Source organism: Chrysemys picta, chromosome 2 (assembly GCF_011386835.1).
Source record: "Chrysemys picta bellii isolate R12L10 chromosome 2, ASM1138683v2, whole genome shotgun sequence".
In the NCBI taxonomy this organism is placed as follows: Eukaryota; Metazoa; Chordata; order Testudines; family Emydidae; genus Chrysemys; species Chrysemys picta.
The window spans coordinates 219,931,419-219,948,494 of NC_088792.1; the positions used below are offsets into that span (position 1 = coordinate 219,931,419).

Sequence of the window (17,076 nt, forward strand, 5' to 3'; positions counted from 1 at the left end):
GAGGTTGCAACTTCTTGTGGCGCTGTTGCCCTGGGATAGGTGAGGACCAGGGTTGTTTTGAAATAATAGGAATGACTGGATTTGGACTCCGATTAGGCAGTGTAACTTGAGCTTCTGGGGCCCCAAACTGACCGGATTTTGCAGGATCCACTTTCTCCCTCTAGGGACCCAGCTTTGCCTTTTTTTCCCCTTTCAAGCGTTCGCCCCAGCAGCATCAACTTCTCCTAATCACGTGTGATTTCCTTTCGGGGGCTCTCAGGGAACTGAGAAGCCGCCTCTCCGAGCCGGGTCTGAATGTAGGACCGCGATCCCTGTCCTCAAGCCGCACTCCTCCATTCAGGGTGCTGCGCCCATGTGACACCCCCACAGATTCCGGGCAGAGCCCTGCTTCCTCTCTCCTAAATCACACGCTGGACTTTGCAAAGGCGCGGTGGAAGTTTCCTGCTACACGCATTGAGTCCGCCTAATCGCCATCTCTCTCTCTCTCTCTGATAGGGTCTGATTAGCAAAGGAGGACTTGACCAGGGACCTGAGAGTCGCTGGATTTTCTCCCGAGCTCCACCCGGGAAGAATGCACTACAGATAAAACCCAGCTAAAGCCCGCGCGGCGAATCCTAGCGGGAGCCGACGAAAGGAGGAAGCGACTGAGGCGAGACAAGCAGGAAGCAAGCTGGTGGGGTGGAAGGGAGGTGGGCAGCTCTGGGGGCTGGCAGGGTCTGTCGGTGTGTCAGCTCAACACCAGCAGGGATGGACAGCGCCTCTGGATTCAGCCGGCACTGGGACACAGCGCTGCTGCTGCTGCAGGTGCCTATACACCGGCTTGCCTCTCTCTGCTGCTAAAAGGGCGGCGCTCCCTAATCTCTCGCTCCCCCTCCTCCCCTCTGATTTATTTATTTTATTGTTTTGGGTGGACGGAAAGTAACCCCCCTCCATGCAACTGCAAACAGGGACGGTGGCGTCATTCCGCTCCGGAGTTTGAGATCTCACCAGCGACTTCAATACGATTTAATTTTTTTTAACACAAATAAGAGTGTAACTTTGATTTAAATCATGGGCACTGAGATCGGGGGCCAGGTGAGAGATTTTCTGTATTAAGCCAAATAACCGCGGAGATGTTCCCGAGTGGTTTGGAAATACTTTGGACAGAGCTCTGAGGGGAGATCCGAAGAGTACAAGCTCTGCAACGTTTCTGCAACTGAGAGCAGATCGCCTAACGCTAGCATATTGGCAAGTAAGTCACTGGTTACAGTCCTGATTGCCGTTGTCTGTAAAGGTATTACCTTTATCCCTTTGCAGCTGTTGGTTTGAAACTCCTTGCCTGGGCGGGAGGACGGGCAGTGGAGTCCTCTGCAGTTTTAGATCTCGAGGTCTCTTTATTTGAGAGGTTTGTGATAGTGAGAGGGGCTTTATTGCAACCCAGCATTGGTCCAACTCTGTTGAAGTGCATTGTAAACATCCCTTTTATGGCACCTATATGCCTTAGCTTCGCAAGAACAATCTTAAAGAAAAAGTGTGGCGACCACTTGTGCAACTACAGCAAATGGAAATGATGCCTTATATATTATTAACATATTATTTTTTTCTCTGTGTTCATGTGTAACTAAATATTGAGAGTCTCTTAACAGAGTGTATTTTAGCAACAGCTCTTGTAGGACAGCCCTGTGTGTGTCTCAGGCATTTATACAATGCAAGACAGTGATTGAATTTGATTTGCATACCTTTTAACTTTTACCCATGTCATTTGGTAATTTTGTTTTTCTCTGATGCTCCTTCTCTGTGTGGGGTTTTTTTTTTTTTTGGCTTTTTTTTTTTAATGTATGTACATTTATTGACCTTCTTCTCGTAACTGACATTTGTCACAAAACAAAAGTTGAGTCCGGCATGATTTCAGTTTAACAGAGCATACAGAAAAGGTGTAGTAGGCAAGGTGGCCAGTCATGCTTCCATGGAAGACCAGGGCAAAACTCCACTTAGGAAGGAGCAGGCCCAGGAGGCTGTAATCTCTTCCTAAAAATTCAGTTGAAGATAGTTTTACTCAGAACTAATCTGCCACACTGCAAAATGCCAGATATCCTGTTCACCTTTCGGCATAGCTAGCGGATAAGCTAGCCAATCTGCCTCACCATATCTACCTCCCATCCATCTCTGAAATTCAGGAGCTAAAGATGTGATTCCACACGGAATTGGCAAACAGCAAACTTCAAAGAGTGTTTAATTATGTTTGTGTTTATTGATTTTCTTAGCATCTTCTCTACGAGACTGAAAACCACAATCTTTTACAGTGACCTTGATGAACATCCTGCGTTAACATGAAGGTTTTACAGAGAAAAAGCATTTACACAGGTTTACAGCCAAGCACTGACATTTTGCTTAGAGCATGATCAGTTCCAATGAACATGTGAATTTTAGTAGTGGTAGTGGGGATAGGTAAGTAGGAAGAAGGGTGGTAGTGGTGTATTTACTTAGAGGAATGAACTTTCTTCACTATTACAACATAAATAATACTATGTACCAGCTGCAAGTAACATGGAGGGATTTGCTTCTATAGAAAAGTAAATGGGTATGAAATAATTCTTGATTTTTGTGTTTTTTTGTCTCATTTTCTGATCAGAAGTCTTCAGTAAATGGAGACAGATACAAAAAATCCCAAACCTTTCTAGGTTAATGCACTTTGATTTGTCAGCACTTGTCAACTCTGAGGGTTTAGAAGAGAGATCATTTTATATGGAGCTACCTATATTTTTCATATATGAGGAACATTAACATAGAGGATAAAAAGGTGGTTATACACTGAACATGTGACTAAACCCACCAGTTTATAGCAAAAGGATGAAATAAGCCTTTCCCATGTTGGTGGATAATTTACGTGCAGCATGTCTGGGATAAATAATCTGAGATGAATGTCAGCTGTTTGAATACACTTTCAGAAGAGCGTTATACGGTTTAGATCTCTGACATGCCGAAGATACTGTGAAGTGTGCAATAAGACTACTAGAACTATTGTTAGCTACTATAATTAGCTAGCCTTTCTTTTAATTGAAATAGTCAGATTCCACTCTGTGTGTGTGAATCCAATATATTTCTAGTGAAGTATACCTATGGGTTTACAGTAGTAATTCCCTCCTCTGTTGCAGAGTGGCAGGCTTTCACTAAGCGTGTGCCAGAGAAATTGTGAAACACTGAAGCGTGCATTGAGCTGGAATTCGTTTAGGGTATATTACTGTGGTCCCTTCCACAGTGAACATAAATGACGGTTAATGGCTGATTATATAAATGAATGATTTTCCAGAAATCACGTCAGCTCTGCCACCTTAGATGCAAGGTACACAGTGCTTTGTTTCTCTTCCTTTAATTCATGCAATTTAACTTAATGCCATAAAGTGAAGTCATTGACTTCACTTAATCTCTATTTGCCTGGGGAAGAAGAAAAAAACCATAATTTAATGATGGGTCATTTGGCTTTTGCAGTATGTTGTATGATTGCTATGAGATAATCTAATGAGATGTCCTCTTCACTGAATTAAAGAAACTGTTACTGTTTATCCCTTCACTTTTTCAGCTATACTACTCAGAAGAATTATTCTACTGCATGACTTAAAACAAATGTTCACTTAGTATGACAGAGAAAATTATTCAGTTATTTTCTCCAACAAAACTGAAAATGAAGGGGAAGGTTAATATTAGGAGTTGAACTATTCAAGAGTGTAACTAGAGTAGTAACCACATAAAAGAAATGTATTAAGGAATTGATCAAAAACCTCCTTTACCTTTGCTCCTTGACTAGCTTGATAGTCACTTGAACATCTTTCCATGTATATGTAATAAACATTTATATTGTTTAACTATGAAGGCTAAAGTACTGAATGAAAGTCATACACTTTCCCACAAGTTTTATTACACTGGTACAGTAGCCTAGCTTACTTTATGTCTTTTAAATTACAAGTTTCCAAAATGTAATGCATATTATGCTCAGCTTTAAAGTTAACATTTTTATTTTAATACTTCTTGGATAACACAAGTCTCTTTAATGTAGAAGATGGTGATTTGATTCAGGAAGCCTGAAGCACAAACAAACATTACAAGTCCTTCCTAACGTCATTATGCTTGTTCAGCAATACTATTTGCTCATTAGACACTACTTTCGTGGATAGATATAAACTATAAGTGAAGTTGAACATATTGCCAAGCAAGAAAGCTTCATATAGTTATCCAACTCATAAACTCTGTCACTCTTTTCTGCTCATGTTTTGATAAACAAAAGATTATATGTTTCCTGACACCACGTGTGGTAACGTACCTTCTCCTCCTCAGCAGGCTCAGTCCTTTTTAGCCTTGGAGACACAGGCTTGGGCAAAGCAAATCCTTGTAGGTAGCACAGGGTCTGGCTATTCCTTCCCTCAGTCAGTCCCTTGTGCTTGTTTATCTTCCCTTCTGGGGACAGAGTGCGGCCTTCCTTGCAGGAAGGATTCAGAGCCTTGCTGCTCCTAGCTTACTGGCAGCTTCTCTTACTCTCTCCCCCCTCCCTTCCACGCCAGGAAGGGTTTAAAAAGGTCCCAAGCAGTGGGAGCCAGCTGAACCTAATTAGTTCCCTGGTAACCCCTTACCCACCTGAACCTTATTTCCCCATGGTTCTCTCTCCTCAGTGGCTTGGGAGAGGCCTTTTTAACCCCCTGGGTCTGATTACTACCCCCTCCCCCACCCTTAGTAGCTGTTTGTCCTGGGTTTGCCACATATCCCCCCCCCACCCGCCCCGCTCAACACTACGGGGTTGGGCTACTTGGGTCGGAAAACAGTGCACTCTTGACAGGCCATCTGCATTGCCATGTTGGGTTCCAGACCTATGTCGTACTGTGAAGTGGAAGGGTTGAAGCGACAGGAACCATCTTGTTACTCTCATGTTTTTGTCCTTGCTTTGTTGCATCCACTGCAAAGGGGCATGGTCCGTGACAAGGGTAAACCTCCATCCAAGTAGATAGTAGCGGAGGCTTTCTATGGCCCATTTCACAGCCAGGCATTCCTTCTCCACAATGGCGTATTTCCGTTCCCTAGGTAGGAGCTTCCTACTGAGGAAGAGGACGGGGTGTTCATCATCTCCGACCATTTGGGAAAGCACCGCTCCCAGCCCTACTTCAGAGGCGTCTGTTTGTAGGATAAACTCCTTCCCCCAGTCTGGGGCTACTAGTACGGGGTCTGTGCAGAGGGCCGTCCTCAGATCCGCACAAGCGCCTTCGGCTGCAGCAGACCATTTTACTATGTCAGGGCCCCGAGCTTTTGTTAGGTCCGTTAATGGGCATGCCCTGGTGGCGAAGTGGGGAATGAACCGCCTATAGTACCCCACTAGTCCCAGGAATGCTCTGACCTGTTTCTTCCGGAGTGGTCAGGGCCACTTTTGTATAGCTTCTAACTTGTTGAGCTGGGGCTTCACCACGCCCCTTCCCACTATAATACCCAAGGTACTTGGCCTCAGCTAACCCGATCGAACATTTGGAGGGATTGGCAGTCAGCCTTGCCTTTCTCAGGGTGTCCAGGACCGCTTCCACTTTCTCCACGTGCGTCTCCCAGTCGGGGCTATATATGATGACGTCATCGAGATAGGCTGCCGTGTACTTTCCATGGGGTCGCAACAGTTTGTCCATTAGCCGTTGGAAAGTAGCGGGGGCGCTATGCAACCCAAAGGGGAGAACAGTGTACTGATATAGTTCTTCTGGAGTTGCAAAGGCTGTCTTCTCCTTGTCGGCCTTTGCCAGGGGGATCTGCCAATAGCCCTTGGTAAGGTCAAGGGTAGACATAAACCGTGCCTTTCCCAATCTGTCAGTCAGCTCATCTATCCTGGGTATAGGGTAGGCATCAAATTGGGACACCTCATTGAGTTTGCGGAAGTCACTGCAGAACCTCATACTGCCGTCCGGCTTAGGCAGTAAAACCACGGGACTGGACCATTGGCTATGAGATTCTTCAATGACTCCTAAGGCCAGCATTTTCCTGACCTCTGTCCTAATTTCTTCTCTCTTGGCCTCTGGGATCCGGTATGGCTTAACGTTCACCTTCACTCCAGGCTTCGTGAGGATGTGATGGTGAACCTCTGTAGTCCTGCCCGGCTTTTCAGAGAACACATCCTGGTTGCGTTTGATCAGGCTGATCATTTCTGATCGTTGTTCCGGAGTCAACTCTGGGGATATCCCCACCAGGTCGGGTTGGTTGCTTTTAGGGGATGGCGCCCCCAGCGCAACCACCGGAGCTTCTCTATCCTGCCAAGGTTTCAGCAGATTTATATGGTAGATCTGCTCCAGCTTCTGGCAGCCTGGCTGTCGGACCTTATAGTCGACTTCTCCTACCGCTTTTATTACCTCGTACGGCCCCTGCCACCTGGCCAGGAGCTTGCTCTCGGCCGTGGGTATGAGCACCATCACCCGGTCCCCCATCTGGAACTTCCGGGTCGTTGCTTGGCGATTGTAGTTTGTCCGTTGTGCCCCTTGGTCCTTCTCCATGTGTTCGCTCACAAGGGGGGCGACTTGGGCTAGTCTGTCTTTCATCTGCAGCACATGTTCAACAACGTTTCTCCCAGGGTTCGGCTGTTCTTCCCAGTCTTCTTTAGCCAGGTCCAGTATGCCCCTGGGGTGGTGACCATATAACAGCTCGAAGGGGGAGAATCCAGTGGAAGCCTGAGGAACCTCCCATATGGCAAACAGCAAGTAAGGCAGCAGGGCGTCCAGTCTTTCCCGTCATGACTAATCACTTTCTGTAACAGGTTCTTCAATGTCCTATTAAAGCGTTCGACCAGGCCATCGGTCTGGGGATGGTAGACTGATGTTCTAAGGGTCCGTATGTGGAGCATTGTACATAGGTCCTTCATCAGCTCAGACACAAAGAGGGTCCCTTGGTCCGTCAGGATCTCCTTAGGTATTCCTACTCTGGAAAAAATCTGGACTAATTCTTTGGCTATGGCCTTGGACGTGGTATTCCGTAGGGGTACGGCCTCGGGGTATCGGGTGGCATAATCTAGTACTACCAGAATGTATGGATGGCCCCGGGCTGATTTTTCCAATGGCCCTACTATGTCCATAGCTATACGCTCAAATGGGACCTCGATAATTGGCAGAGGTACCAGAGGGACCCTTAAGTGTGGTCGGGGCCCATGTATCTGGCATTCCGGACAGGATGTGCAATATCGCCGGACCGCTGCATAAATGCCAGGCCAAAAAAACCTCTATAGAATTCGATCCAGGGTCTTATCTACCCCTAGATGACCACTGAACAGATGGCTGTGGGCCAGATCCATTACAGCTCTTTGATGTTTCTGTGGGACCAAGAGTTGTTGTATGACTTGCTCTTGGACCTGGACTACTCTGTATAGCAGGTCGTTCTTAATAATATAATATGGCCCCGGGCCCTTAACTCTCCCCTCCACGGGGACCCCATTTACCTCGACTAGTTCTTTGAGAATATTGTGGTATATGGGATCATTGGCCTGATCCTGACCAAAATTCCCGCGTGCGGTCCCCATTTGTCTAAACTCGGGGTGGGGGTCTACCTCCATCTCCCCCTCGGGGAAAGCCCCTGGGGAACCAGGTCCGGCGATAGGGTTGTTGATCGCCGACCCAGTCCCACTGTCAGTCGAGCCCCTTTTTTCCCCTACAAGCATAGACTTCTGGCACTGGGTCAGGACCCTCGTCTCCCTCCTTTTATCTGCCCTCCGTTCCCTCCTAGTCTTCCTGGACTTCCCCGGCGGGGAGAACAAATCCTGGCTAAATTCATGGAGGGCCGGGGGAGGGTTAACTATCTGGGCCACACCCTGGGTCCCAGGGTCATTATTTTTTTCTACCTCCTCCCCAGGGAATAGGCTATCAAACCCCAGGAAGTCTCGTCTGATAAGGACAGGGTAGGGGAGGTTGGAACTACTCCCACCGTCAACCTAATGGGGTTTCCGAGAACTTCTATTTTTATGGGGATGGTTGGATAATAGTTGACAATCCCCATGCACACAGGATATTCCCGAGCATTTGGCCCGGGATAGTTGGTCCTGCCCGACCAGCTTCCCTGAGACTAACATGATTACACTTCCCGAGTCTACTAAGGCTGTGGTCTTTATACCATTCATCTTAACTGGCCTAGTGTATCTATGAGGGACCATCGCAACCCCGACTAGACTTATTAGATCACATGGTCCCCCTATATCTCCCAGTTCGCATTGCATAGGCTCTCCTAGGTTTGGGCATTGGGCAGCGATATGCCCCAATTCACCACAGGCATAACATTGGTACCCCGCTCGAGGCAGCCCCCTATTTTTCGGGCTGCTGGGCTTTATCTCTCGAGTCTTTCTCCCCCAGTCCTCAAGTCTCTCCGGGACCGCTGGCTGCACTTCCGCCTCCTTCCTCCCCTCCATTGTCCGGCCTGCAGAGACTGGTCTCCAGTTCTGGCGCCTTCCTTCCCCGGTGGTCTGAGAAAGTTCTTGGGCTGCTAAGTGTCTCTCTACGAGGGCAACTAGTTCATCATATGAGGAGGGATCATTTTGGCGGACCCACCCTCGAATGCCCGGCGGCAATCCCCTCATGTACCTGTCCAACACCGGGGTACCTTCTCCGGCCCATGGGACTCAGGATGGAGCCACTTCCGGGTGAGGTGGATCAAGTCAAATAGCTGGGACCTCGGCGCTTTGTCGTCCCGGTACTTCCACTCGTGGAAGCGCTGGGCCCTTATGGCCGGTGTCACCCCTGACCTCGCCAGGATTTCCGCCTTCAGCTGCGGGTAATCCATAGCTACTTCTGTGGTCATATCGAAATAGGCCTTCTGAGCCTCCCACACAGAAATGGAGCCAGGATGCCTGCCCACTGGTCTTGGGGCCAGGCCTCCCGCAGTGCCATCCTCTCGAATGCAAGGAGATATGCCTCTATATCATCATCTGTTGTCCTCTTCTGTAAATAGTTGCTTCCCCTGGGGCCCGTGCATCAGCGTGGTCAGGGCTTTCAACTGGTTCACTACTTCATTCAGGGTGGCTCAATCTTGGGCTGCCTGGTTCATCAGCAATTGGTTTGTCTCCTGTTGGACACGTACTGACTCTTGCTGGGTCGTCATCTGTACTCTGGTAGCCTCTTGTTGGGCCGCAGTGGCCTGAATCAACGCCTTCACTACGTTCTCCATTTTTTTTTTTTTGTGATTTACCTTGCCCTGAGATGGCTTGCCACAGTGCCTCACTACATCCCACTGCTGACACCACGAGTGGCAAAGTACCTTCTCTTCCTCAGCAGGTTCAGTCCTTTTTAGCCTTGGAGACACAGGCTTAGGCAAAGCAAATCCTTGTAGGTAGCACAGGGTCTGGCTATTCCTTCCCTCAGTCAGTCCCTTGTGCTTGTTTATCTTCCCTTCTGGGGACAGAGTGTGGCCTCCCTTGCAGGAAGGGTTCAGAGCCTTGCTGCTCCTAGCTTACTGGCAGCTTCCCTGCTTCTCTCACTCTCTCTCCCCCCTGCCTTCCACGCAGGGGAGGGTTTAAAAAGGTCTCAAGCAGTTGGAGCCAGCTGAACCTAATTAGTTCCCTGGTAACCCCTTGCCCAGCTGAACCTTATTTCCCCATGGTTCTCTCTCCTCAGTGGCTTGGGAGAGGCCTTTTTAACCCCCTGGGACTGATACCCCCCACCCCTTGTAGCTGTTTATCCTGGGTTTGCCACAGTTTATAGATTTATTCTCAGTCTTCCTCAATCATGCAGCACTCAGAATGTACAATTTCCAGAGGCTAATAACTTAGCACTACTCCTAATGTCTCAAGTACTGGGAAAGCCATTTTTCTTTTAATGCCACTTCCTAGCAGTCATGGCTAGGTTTCCTGCTTGCATGCATTTTTAAGAGGAAGAAATGGTAAAGTATATAGTAGAATTCCAAATGAGATAAAATTAGTAAATAGGGGTCTTCACTTCAGATTACAGGGTAGAGGAGTAGGAAGATTGAGTCCCAGTTTTGCGAGAGTCCCTCTCACACCCAGTTTCTAGTCACAGTTTGTTGACAGCATTCATTGTTTAAATGTTCCCTGAGTTTCTTGACATGTGTTGGCAGCAAAAACTGGCATCACAGCCAGCTATTTTTGCTACTCCTCTACCCCATATCAGAAGAGGAAGGGGGAAAGCTATCATTATCTACAATATTAAAAAAAAAATTAAACAAACATAGGTTGTAAGCATGTGAACTATCCAAAATATACAGGAAATACAGTGGAGACTTCTGGTGGTAACAGCCTATTAATACATTGCATGTGTCTGTGTGTAAAGTGCATATTATATATAATTACTAGTGGGGCAATAATCCAGTGGCATTAGTGCTAAATCAAGATTGGACTGCCTCCACACTGTTTCTTGGGTTTGTCCCAGCTTTTCATCCTCCGTAACAGGGGGATTAAAGGCCCAGCACCAACTCAACCTACTTATGCATAAGCTATGCTATGTCTGAACAGCTCTGCCTCTTTCTTGGTCTTTAAGGAGTCTGCATTTGAGAGGGTAGTTTGTGGTGAACTATATAGGCCCTTAATTGGTCACTTAGCTCTAGCAGGTGTGTCCCCTTCAACAGTCACCAAGAGAACTGAAAAACATAGTTGCATGTTGAAACTATGGAGACCCCAGGAGTGGGGGTTGTGGGCAGGGCTGGTTTTAAGGGCTTAGATCCCGCAATCTCATTGGTAAGAGGGAGAGAAGGTAGGACATAGCCCAGAGTCAAGATGATCAACCTCAATTCCATTGTTGTTGTGTTCCATTGTAATTAGTCCTTGGTGTGTACGATGGTGTTGGGCAAGAATCTAGTATTCACTGTATGCTGATTAATGCTTGGATGGTAGTTAGTAATGCGTTCACTTTCCATGACTTGCTCAAAGATGAAAATAACCCAAATCTGGTTAAATGACACTGGTGGACTAGTTTTGCCAATGCTGATTCCAAACAGGTATTCAGGACACCATGGACAGAAGGATAAACTGATGGGTTGTGTATGGCTGCACTGCTGCTTGCATCTAGCATGATATGCCGGAGCTCTTCCACCCCAAAAGTGAATCTAATACAGTATGTCCATTTTATGAGAGTCTTGGTATGGAGCTAAAATGTAACTGGTGTTTAGTATACCAATTGCCACACTGCATTGTAAAATCCCTACAAGACTGTTGACGTTCCTCACTGGGATGGTACTATATGGGCAGTGGGGCTGATACTGCTTGATGATTTTTAACATCTGCCTTGATAGCTCAAGATTTCATGGTTGATCTAATGACCATGGATTGTTGGCTCAGTTTATATTGCTAGTAACATTCTTGATTTAATGTTTGGGTCAGGATTGGAGGTGAGGAACTGAAAATTGTAGCCATGTGGTTTGAGTTGAGGTGCTTGTTTTGATGGTGCACTTTTAGAAGGTAATGGACCTTGATAATTTTGGGAGTGCTCTGAGGGGGCCTGGGAAGAAGAATATTAGTCCTCTGACAGGCCTGTTGATTGGTTTTTGCTCAGTCACCATCAACATGTTTTGTTTCAAGTAATGGACAGTTTGGATTAACTAAACTGTCTTCATTTCGTAGCTGATACAAATTCCTCCCATTTGTAAGGAAATTTCCTGTCAGATTGTTGATAAAATTTAATCGACTTACATTGAATTGTATGTAAAGACCATGTCAGGGAAAAGTTATTGTTTTCTTTAAAAAATAGAGAGACTGTTCCCTTAATCATTTTTTCCTTCAGCTGTTATATTAAACTTATTTAATAATGCATGGCTATCTATAACCAGGAGCTACATGACTTTATAATGTTTGCATCATTTTCCTTTCCACAATCAAAGTGATTCTGTTCAGATGACAGAGTCCGGGCAAGATAGTAGTAATCCCTTGACTCACATTTTTTTCCTTCTTTTGGAGGGTCTTGTCCTGTGTCTATTGAAGTCAATTACAAAACCTGCAGTGATTTCAGTTAGAATAATATTGAGTCCTGTGGGATGTTTAAGATTCATATGTTTATTGTAAAATTGTTACAACGTTTTGTTTTTCAATAAAACATTGCATTGTGGCCTTCAACTTAAAATACATAATCAGTTTTTGTTCATTTTCTTCTTCCCGAAGTAATTAGCACCAAAAATTTGTATGCACCAGCATTACATACCTTAGCAAAAATCATGCAAGTCTCACAATATTTTGATGGACTTTTGTAGCAGCTGTTAATAATGAATCATATGGTTAAGCTTCAGCAGCACAAATGGGCATTGATTTTCTTTGGCTTCTTTTTGAACCTAAAGAAGTAACACAATTAGAATTATGCCCATAAGATAATTCACTCCCAGATCTTCATATGATTTTGTGTAGTAAAAGAAAGATAGCATTCTCCAGGAACAGCTTTAGAAAGCTGATCTAAGTTAATCAAATGTTCTTCAGGTGAAAGAGGATGGGGAAATATCAATTCTCCAGTGCAGAGGGGCTATAGACTCAGTTTTCATCACATACAGCTGTCTTCCTGTGCCCACTCCTAGTTTTATGTTAGAGCTGTATTTACATGAGTAGACTTCTGAACAGCACTGTGGTAGCTGGCTATTGGATTTCAACATAAATCTTCACGGTGTTTTACTATAATGCAGATCAGTTGTTTAGTATTAAAACTTACACCAAGCTATGCAGTAAAATCTCCATTGAAATCTAAAGGTATTTCTTTGTAAAAATCAGTGGCAGGATGTGTCCCTGTAAAATCCTGTAAATCTTAAATACATTTTGGAGTCTCTCTAGTCAAAATGCTATGGAGTCTGTTTTATTGTTCTTGTATGGAATGACTTTGAGAACACTGGGTCAATGTGTGTGTGTGGGGGGTGGGAAGAGGGTGCATGTATATGTATGCACACACATAGATTCTAAAGAGACATACTCTCTTCAAAGCTACCTTTGGACTTTGCACCATTGAGAAATGGATTTAAAAGCACACTTGAATCATGTGGCTCTTTAGGAACCAAAGTGCTGATGTACTTTGAATGTGACATGTTCATCTGCCATAGAGGAGAAAATCTGTATCCATACTCCTGCTGGCAAACTAAGGAACAGTGTTGGTTATAGCTGTGAAAATAAATATTCCCCTACCTTTTCAGCAGAAGCAAGGTTTTATTAAATATTGTGACATTCACGAAATGATCCCAGTGGGGAAAGCTTATTTGAACCCTGCCAGACATTTGTAGACAAGTTGTATGAAAGTCACAACCTTATGTAAATCATTATCACCTCTCACTGCCCATCAAATCACTAGGGTTGGAAAGGACCTGATTGGGTTATAGAGTTCATCCCTCTCCACAAATAGAGGATTGCTTTCTACACCAATGTTTTTAATCTTTTAGCTTGTGTGTTCTTAAACATCTGTAGCGATGCGGCTTCAGCTACTTCCGTTGGCAAGTTACCGCATTAGTGCAATGGTTCGTTTTTTCTCCTAATGGTTAAATTAAATCTTCTCTTGCATTCATTTTGGGCCACTAATCCTTATGGAATAAATTTCCCCCTTTGCCACAGTAGCGAGGCGTAAGCTGGGCCCCTCTGGTTTCTGCCCCTGCTTCCCTCGCAAATCAGTCAGGGATGCCTCAGGTTGATGCAAACACCGGTGCTCTTTATTTACAGCTGTTTCCCACCACCGCCACCTTACTATCTATGTACAGGTTTTTCACAGCCAAACTTTGCCAGACACAGACCTGGCCAGCAACAGACTAGAGGCCCTGGCCGAGGCCCTCTCTGTATCTGGCCTTTCTCTTTCCATCTCCTCCTCTAGCTACCTTTCTCCCTACCTTTATATCCCCTGACTAATTAGGCTGGCAGCTATTTCTCCTTGCCAGGCAGGCACAGGGCAGTTCAGCCAGCCCCAATCCATTCCCCTCGATTTGGCCTGGAGTCGCAGGGGGCTGATTAAGCACTCTTTACTCGGCACCGTCACAGCCACATTAAATAATCCCTTCCCATCTTATGGTGTTTTTCATCTCCTCATAACCAGTGATCATATTCCCTGTTTGTTGTATTTTTTCCAAGCCCTAAATACCACAATTTTTTTAGATTCTCATAATATCTCTCTAATCCTTCTCACATTTTTGGAGCCTAACTCATTTATTATTGTCTTATTTTTTTTGTTTTTGAATAGCATAAAGCCCAGCTCTTAGTACTATACATTTGGTATTCCATTTATCTCCCTGTTCCTAAACATCATGCTCTTTCACATACATCCTACTATAGCTGTTTAATTTTTTCCAGTGACATTGTGTTGTGATCTTTATCTCTAATTTGCTGCTCACTAACATCACCAAATTCTTCTCTGCATTACTCTTTTCCAAGATACAGTTTCCTGTTTTGTATTTCTGCTTAGTGTTATATCTCTCCCTTCATTTGTTGTCTGAATTTATATTAATAAATCATCCCATTGATATCTTTCTCCTATCTGATTCTGTAATGTCTACCATTGCTAATATGATTAATGTATAACACTCTGCCTAGAGTGTGAATATAGATATTAAATAATACTAAGTCCATTATTGATTTCCTTTGAAACCATACTTAATATTTCTCCTCAGTCTGATTGACATTTGTAATTATTTTTTGTTTATGGTATGTCAATCACATTATGTAGCCATAGCAATGGCAATTGATTTAGTAACATCTATAGGCTCGTGGGAAGCAGAAAGGCTATTGGAAAACAGGAAGGCATGAAATGAGAGTGAATGGTTTGGGGCAAGTCTACCACTAGCATATTTCAGTGCCCATGAAATGAACAGCAGTCTATCTTGGATGAACTATTAATGAAATGCATGCTGGCTTGTCTTTCTGTTGACTTCCATTGACTTCAATGAATATTGGATCAGGCCCAAAGTGCCCATACTACCTTGATTTAAATGGAGTTTTGGCCACTTACACTAGCAGTCAATTTGTCCTTTAAGTGGTAAAATCATAATTGTTGGAAAAAGCACCTTCCTTACCATACATAAAGAACACAAATTACTTCCAGCTTTCAAGCATGTTGTGCAGCTTAATCTCAACTTGAAAAAAATACAAAGGTTTCAGTAGTTCGTAGTAGGTGGCTTACAGTTAAATGTACATGGCTCATGGACAAGTACCATTAGTCACAAAGGCAAATACGGCAGCTGGCCCTAATCCAGTGCCTATGAATCAGGCCTTCAAGTGGTCCTCCTTACTCATGGACCCAGCATTTTCATGATGAATACAACAAAATATTACTCTAAAGGAAAATCCCATTAAAATGAGCTATAGGGAATTGGTGGCTGGTTAAGAATGGGATCAACACAGGGACCTTTTAGTGAAAGATCTGTCTTCACAAAGTGTTCTGCATTGTCACATAATGCAGGTTTACTGTGTCATGGCCTATAATATGTCATAGTACTATACTAGAGCTGGGCAATAAATTAATCAGTGATTTAAAAAAATATTTTAAAATTATTGCATGTATACGTGAACACAAATATACGTGTTAGACACACCAAATGGCCCAATTTTATGATTCAGTAGCTTAAAATGTTCTGCAGCAGTACTTTACAATTCATATAGCATTCATTCAAATTCACCAGCTTTGATATTTCAGCCTGATGACTATAAAATTCAATTCTAAGAAACAAGACAATTCACAAAAGCAATTAAGCACACGCTTAAGTTCCTTTGACTTCAGTGAGACTTAAGCACATGCTTAAGTGCTTTCCTAAATAGGGATGCTTTCCTGAATTGGGGAACAAGGGGGCAAATCCTGTGTGCACTTACTACTGGAGGTAGTGCCTACTGCCATGAAATCTAATGAGTTTCCTTATGGTTCTAAGTGTTACACCTACTAGTAAGTATTTTCAGGATTGGACCCTAAATTAGCTTTACATTTACAAAGTCCAAAAGACAATAATTTTGTTTAATTTATCTATCAGAAAAAGGAGTACAAGAGAAATTTTGGTAGGCTACGGAAATTAATAAAATGAATACCCAAACTGAACAGACCCTTCTGAGGCTAATTTCACCAGTGATGCTATCTCTTTAACAAACTGCTCCTCTAAGGGCCGAATACTCATAGACTCATAGACTTTAAGGTCAGAAGGGACCAGTATGATCATCTAGTCTGACCTCCCGCATGATGCAGGCCACAAAAGCTGACCCACCCCCTTTCCCTTGACTCAGCTGTTGAAGTCCCCGAATCCTGTGATTTAAGGACTTCAAGTCGCAGAGAATCCTCCAGCTAGCGACCCCTGCCCCATGCTGCGGACTCTAGATCCACACCAGAATGCTTTTTGATGGATGTAAGGTTTCTTTCAGGGGTGGTACAAATCCTGCCCTCTACTGCATCTTTGCACCACAGTGGAGAAGATGTCATAGCAAGTCTCCCTTTGAGCAACAGCAGCAAAGGATTGTAACGCCATATTGAATGCATGCTTGGCAAATATTCCCAAACCTACTGATGCACTGTTATCCCAATGGGGGCAAGGCCTGATGGCTAGGAAACATGGCAAGGCCCTCAACTGGATAGTGCACATACTCCCATCAGCAGCTGTGCAGTAGAGGAGTGCACGTTGGCGCCATTGCAGAGCAGCAGTCGTGTGAGTCCTGCAATGGGATACAACTGCCCATATTGTGCTCGCAGAAATGCTCCTGTGACTAGCACATACTTTGCACATCTCCACTACCTTGCCACCTTAGCAACTGCAGAGCTCCACCTCAACTGTGCATCCTATAGGTAATATGTCACATTATCAAAAGGAGAAAAAGAATTATGAATCCCTACCAAGAGCCTCTAGGCTCAACTGATAACATTTTAAACAAAGAGCCCATTTCTAAAAGCTTTCTTTATATTTGGGACATGATTACTAGATGCAGCTACAGCCTTTAATGGCTTATTATAAAGCATGTTATAAAATGCATTAGTAACAAACATTTAACAGATGACAAGCTGTTAAAAAGTGTTATAAAATATAGATTACTTTGTTAAACCAACATATGTTTATGCTTAATGCCTGAATTTCAGTTATCAAATAGAAAGCGTGTATAAGGTGTTCTAATGACACAAAGTGATAAGGGATGAATGCTGCTGTGATATCGGTCTGTTCTTTCATTTACTCTGTCTA

General features: G+C 44.3%; 1 protein-coding gene across 5 annotated transcripts in view; it reads left to right on the forward strand.

The window, feature by feature from the left end:
• The window catches only part of SNTG1 (syntrophin gamma 1), a 790,136-nt gene that overhangs the window by 222,307 nt on the left and 550,753 nt on the right, over positions 1-17,076 (forward strand). For all 5 annotated transcript variants that reach the window (XM_008168521.4, XM_042857030.2, XM_008168520.4 and 2 more), the window contains exon 2: positions 496-1,231. The gene's annotated coding sequence lies outside the window, so the exon portion shown is untranslated. The remainder of the gene's footprint in view (positions 1-495; positions 1,232-17,076) is intronic.